The sequence below is a fragment of the Lathamus discolor genome, chromosome 3, assembly GCF_037157495.1.
Source record: "Lathamus discolor isolate bLatDis1 chromosome 3, bLatDis1.hap1, whole genome shotgun sequence".
NCBI lineage: Eukaryota > Metazoa > Chordata > Aves > Psittaciformes > Psittacidae > Lathamus > Lathamus discolor.
This window is the reverse complement of record NC_088886.1, coordinates 137,371,562-137,377,561: the sequence shown is the minus strand read 5'-3', so window position 1 is coordinate 137,377,561 and position 6,000 is coordinate 137,371,562.

Here is a 6,000-nt window from a genome sequence, read left to right as displayed (position 1 = left end):
TGGTGATGTGAAAATAAGGGGCAGCATCCCTGGAGATCCACGTGCTCACAGTTCTCAAATTGGGAACACAAGTTCCCAATTTCCATGCTTGGCCCCATGTACGATTGTGCACTGGTCAGCAACTCTGGGTGTCTGCCTGTTTCGGGAAGCACATGCATGTGTGAGTAACCCTTCTGCTGTGGCTCTGCAGCCCCATTCCTCCCCCTCTTCCCTCCCCAAATGTTTATTTGCTGTTAATTTTCATGGATCCTAAATGGCTTGGATCCTGCTAGGGGGGCTCGTGCTTGCCTCTTCAGTCAGAAAGTTTGCAGGAAAAAATAGCCCTTTCCTGTTGTGTTTGGAGTAATAGTGTCTTGGTGTCCGGAGGGGAGTTGGCAAGGAAACAGGGAAGTTTATTAAGAGTAAGAGATTGAATTCCACCAGGTTTAATTGGAAGTGCATGAGCAAGCAGGGGAGGGAGCTGCCCGGTCCAGCCCCCTGAAAACAGCAGTGCTGTCCCCAGGCTCCATGCTCATGGAGCTGCTTGGTCCCAAAGCCACCTCACCCTCTTGTCTGTTGGGGAAGCTTCAGAGTCTGGCGTGTTTGCTTCCTTGGGGTCATCTGTGCACTTCAGCCTTGACTTCCTGCTCCATCAGTAGGTAGGACACCATGTGGGCTCTGGAAATGCTGGGTCAGGAGGGATGCAGCTCTCAAGTGGCTGAGAAAAGGCAGTATTTGCGTCTGCATTTTACTTTGGAAGCTGGTTCAGGGCACCAAGTGTGCAAGTAAGACATGGGTCCTGTCTCTCCTGTCCTGACTCAGTCCCTTCCCATGAAAATCTGGGCTTTCTCCCTGGGCAGGGACAGCACAGCTCCAGGCTGAGGCACAACAGCAGCTGTATGGGGTGCAGGTATCATCCATGTAATTTCCAACTGGGATATGTTTTGGGAGAGTAACTTAAAACTTGAGAGGCCTGCTCTGCTTTCCCATTTTAAAGCAAACACGAGTGTATCCACTTTTGGATCCCAGTCTCCACACTGTCCTTCAGTCTACGGAAAAGTCTCCAAGTCATGGATGAAGCCATCTGCCTGCCTCAGGCTGGGCACTTGGCCTTGGACTTGGATGCTGCCTGCAGAATGAGCTGCAGCACCTTTGTGTCTCTATAGCACTGACACTCCCAGGCTTGCAAAGCAATATGGAAATGTGCCTTTGTGGCTGCAAAATGAGATGAGTGCCAAAAGCCTGATCCTTTCCTAGAAAAGCTTTTCCTGTACCTCACTGAGTTGAAAGAGGTATCAAATACCCTCTTTGCTGATGAAGGTAAATGGGGCTCAGACACTTGTTTCACCTTGAATTCAGCTGATTGCTCTGCTGAAGAATTCAGAATTAAAGAACAATAAATAATTTATTACTTTATTTACTTTAATTCAAAGAATTGCTTCCCCACAAATTAAGATCTATGGCTTCAAATTAAATGTTTCATTAAATCGGAGATTAAACTTTTGGGGGCTGGGGAAAAGAAGACTTTTTAATTTGGCTGAAAACCTGAAAACTGCCATTTCCCATTGCTTCAATTGCAAACTCTGGAACAAAAGCAACAGAAATCTTAGAAAGCTCAGTTGTGCTGGTTTGGCCTCTGCTCACGCTCCTCTGGGAGACCAGTGGGTTTCTCTTTCAGGCTCTCCCATGGTGGCACATGGCCGCAGACCTCCAGCTGCAGATCCAAAGGGAGCACATCTCTAAATCCAACCAAACCTCGCAGGAATGTGCTTTAATTGAAGCACATTGTGGTTAGGCTCTGCAAAGTCCTGTTTCTTCACAGCCTCACCTCATGGGTGAAATTGCCACAGTGACTCACCTCTGAGATGAAAAGTGGGAATTTTCAAGGCACAACTCTTCCCATCCTTGTCCTCACTTTGTGCATGGCACAGTATACTCTTTGTTTTTTATATACATGTATACATATATATGTATTTAATTTCCTCTTGGTGGATGCCCTGTGCTAAGGCTCTAATTGGGATTTCAACCATATGTTATATCCCAGTCTCCAGAAGCGACATTCACCTCTGATGAACATGCGATGTAACCCGTCTGTTTTCTTGTGGTCTTACCTGTGTGGAGCTTTTCCAGAGGTTCTCACTAGCATGATGGCCAAGCCACAGAGGTGAATGGGACAGACAGCCTTGCACAGCTGGGTGTGCAATGTGGGCTGAAATGAATGAGCTTGCTGGTTCTGCGGGCAGTGTGGCACCCGGCATGATTGAATCTGCTACAGGGTGGGATCTCTGGGGCCTGTGTGGCTGCGGCATGTTAGTATGAGCTTTTACAATGTATTGGAGACTACTGGAGTTGCTTCTAGTTCAGCGCACATCTCCTCAGGTACTCATGTACCAATATAGTCACTGCAGAGCATCTTAGTGCCTTATGTCCCTTAAAAGCAGTGAAAAAGTCTGTGCTGCTCCATTTAGGAACAACCTGCACAGACAGAACTACAGGAGCAAATAATTGATGAGGGGTCATATTCTTTCCCCTTGGACTCTGCAAGAAAACCCAAGCTCTTGGTTGAGGACAAGCAGAAGAACTGTAGGTTGTATAAAACAGTGCTGGAGAAACACTCTCTCCTTTGTTAGAAGCACTCCTGGCTGCAGGCATTGAACGGCAGAAGTGCACACATCAGCTGCTTGTGCCTGCACCCTTCCTGGTGCCCTCTTCTCCTCCTGTGGTTGCAAGCCCACCACTCTCAGTATAGCCTTCACTTGTGATGGAATCTGCCACATCTGTCTTCCACAGGAGGGTTAGAGCAGCAAGAGGAGGTTTTGGGATATTGAGAAGGCCTTGTAGTGCCTAATCTGGGCTGCTCTGAAAGAGGCTGGTGGGAGCCTTGGCAGAGGCAAGGCTGTGTGCTCCATTTCCCTTTGTGTTTGAAAGGTTTCTCTAGAGGGAAACCTCTCCTGTTGAGGGTCTTTTTGCTTTCAGGAGAGGTTTCCCTCAGGGAACCTTTTAAAGGGTAGGAAAATTTTCCTTTCTGACTTGTCCTTCAGACACTGAATGGCAGGGATACGGCCCATGAGAAAGAGAGCACTGTGGGGCTTGGCTCTGCAGATGGGATCCCAGCCTCTTCCCCCAAGCAGGTGAGTGATGCTGGAGAAGTGACCTCTGAGCTGCACGTGTGTCACCACCCGGAGCTCAGGTCACTCTTGGACTCATTGGGTCCACGGCAGAGGGCAATTGCTTTTAGACCTATGAATCATAATGTCCCTCTGAGACATGGGGAAAGCTATAATTGCTGCAGCAAGCAGGCTTTCGCCAGGCAAACTCCTTTATGTACTTACTATGTAAGTCAAGAGTATTTACAGGAGATCTTGCTGCCTGTAACTTAAAGCTTTAGCGAAACAAATTGGAATTGCCTTCTGGAGGCCATTGTTATAAATTACAGCCCCAACATCTGTCCACATCTGCAATGTCTAGACAACTCGTCTTGGCTAGGAGAGCGAGTGGGGGGGAGGCTGTGATCACAGAGGGGAGGGGAAGAGATGGGCTTACGTTGGGGCTGTGCCCAGCACCCTGGCTTATGCTGCCCCTCTGTTTTTGAGTGTGATGCTCAAAGCAGGGTCCACCCCAATCCAGCTGGGAGGGACTTCCAGTGGTATCCGAGCCAGGAGGAGCCAGATCTGCCTTCCCCCACTGCAGCCTGACACCAGCAACAAATATGGCCCTCGGAAGCCTTGCCTGCTGTTGCCTTATTTATTGCATGTTGGAGGATGTGAGGGAAGGCAGCGCCTTCAGGCAGGCTTGTTTCCGTCTTTCCCTGGCCCCTGTGCAGCGCTTGCGATAAAGAGGCTGGGCCGTCAGCTGAACGATTGTATTTTTTTTACAGTTCCTAGCGCAAACCTTCTCATTTATATGTAAAGTAGCCATTAGTCATAGCTCTGTTCCCTCACACTGCCTGATGTACAATCACATTTTGCAGTGGATGAATCTTTCCACACAGCTGCTCTGCTATGAATAATCCGTTGCTGGGCCCATAAATCAGAAAAAAATCATGCACCTCCTTTGCCTGATCCTTACGCAAAGTCATATATTTTACATGAGGACAAGCTAAATATTCATGAGGCTTTAAAAGGCTGTTCTGACTACGAGGTACTTGTTGGGGTTGTTTTTGTTCTGTCGGGTCAGGTTTGGTGGTTTGGGTTTGTTTTTCATCCTCATCAGAAGAAATCTTTCTTTGCCCTTTGCCACCCTCCAGGCAGCAACGCTGAGCTCCCGGTGATGCTCCTCTGGGCTCTCGTGTTTGCTGGAGGGCCGATGGATTTGTCATCACTGCAGTTTCAAGGACGGGCTGATGGAAGGTGCTGCAAACACCAGAGGACACATTCTGGAAGCGTGGGGGGTGTATGGATTGGTGGCCAGGCCTCAGAGAGCGAAGGAGATGCTTCTGGAGGTAAAGAAGGGCTTCCAGATCTGTGCTGGGGGCACCCGGCTGGCTGTGAGTTGGGGTGTGTGTTTCTGTACGTGCACAGCCTTGCAGGGCAGCCCAGTGCTTGACACTGAGGCCTGTGGGAATCCCACTGGGATTGTGGGAAAGCTGCTGGCAATGGCTATAGCTCCTGTCTGAGAACATCACTGTCACCCTGATTTCTTTTAATCTATATTTTAAACAAAGTACCTACAGAGGCTATGGGGAGGACTAGGACCAGGGCTTCAGCATCATCAGTTGGCCAAGAGAATCTAGGGGGAAATCAGTGCCATGCAGCCCCAGTGGCAAGATGGGAAACAGGAAAATGAGCTCAGGATTACCTGCTCAGGATCCCTGCAAGGATCTCAAACTCCCAGGATCTGGCCTTCTTGAGACATTGCCCCACACTTTGCCTTGGCCATCCAGAGCCTTCAGTGGCAGCAGTGATGCTGTGTGAGCAGAGAGGACTCTTAACACCCAGGAGGGTCAAGAGAACCTGAGTGTGAAGACGAGGTTTTTCATGTGGTGTCTGCTGAATTAGCAGCTCCCCATCACACAGGGGAACCAGATTCATCCTCCCCTCCCCTGGAGTGCAATTCCCACCACCCTTGCAGTAGCTCTGCCATTTGTCTCATCACAAGAAAAGCCAGTTTGACTCACCAACGAAGTGTTTGGTTTGTATTTCCTGATTATCATTTTTCTGCTACTATAACAAATTAAACCAGTTCACTGTGCTAGCAGACAAATATCAGAGCTTGCATAAGATGAGATGAGGAAGCATGTGGCTGGCAGAGACAGGAGCGGGGGATTCAGCTTTCCTTTTCAGCAGCACAAGGGATAAATTCGGCTCAACCTGTAATGTCAATCCATACCCTGACTGTTCTGGTTTCTCTGCATTCAAGCCTCTGTTTTTGGTTGTTCTCTCCACATGCACAGCCTTGCGCATCTCATTAGTACCAGAATGGTACTGTCCTGCTCCAGCCATACAGTGAATATAGTTCATACTTACGTGGTCTTAGACTTTTCTTTCTGTCCTTTTGCATGAGTGAGTGGCAATGTCTTTGTCCCAAAAAAAGACCTTTTGCCTAGAGGCTCCAGGGAGCCCTCCTGCCCCTAGATTCCCCAGGCCACTGCACACCAAGCCCCTTTAGCTGAGATGCCAGTGCCCTGTGTGAAGCGCACTTCCATCACAGATGAGCTGGACGGAGAGGCTGAGCTGAGCCACTGGGACATTTCTGGGTGCAGGGGTCCTTGTCTCCCTCCCATGAGCTCTTATGCTCTCAAACATCATCTGTATGCTCAGCACTGTGAAACATACCCACAATAAAGGCAGCTGCTGCCAAGATACCTTGTAGGACAAAGGGAATAACAAAATTTTCTTCCACTGGTGCTCTCTCCTATTTCCCCTTCCTTTTTGCTGCAACTTGGAAAGAATGAAGTCAAGGGACTGCCAAAGCAGAGGAAAACAAGGCCAAGCACACACAGATGGCAAGCCCACAAATTTAATTTAAAATCATCCTTTATTATTCAAAATATTAAAATTCAGGCAATAAAGCCCAAAGGAA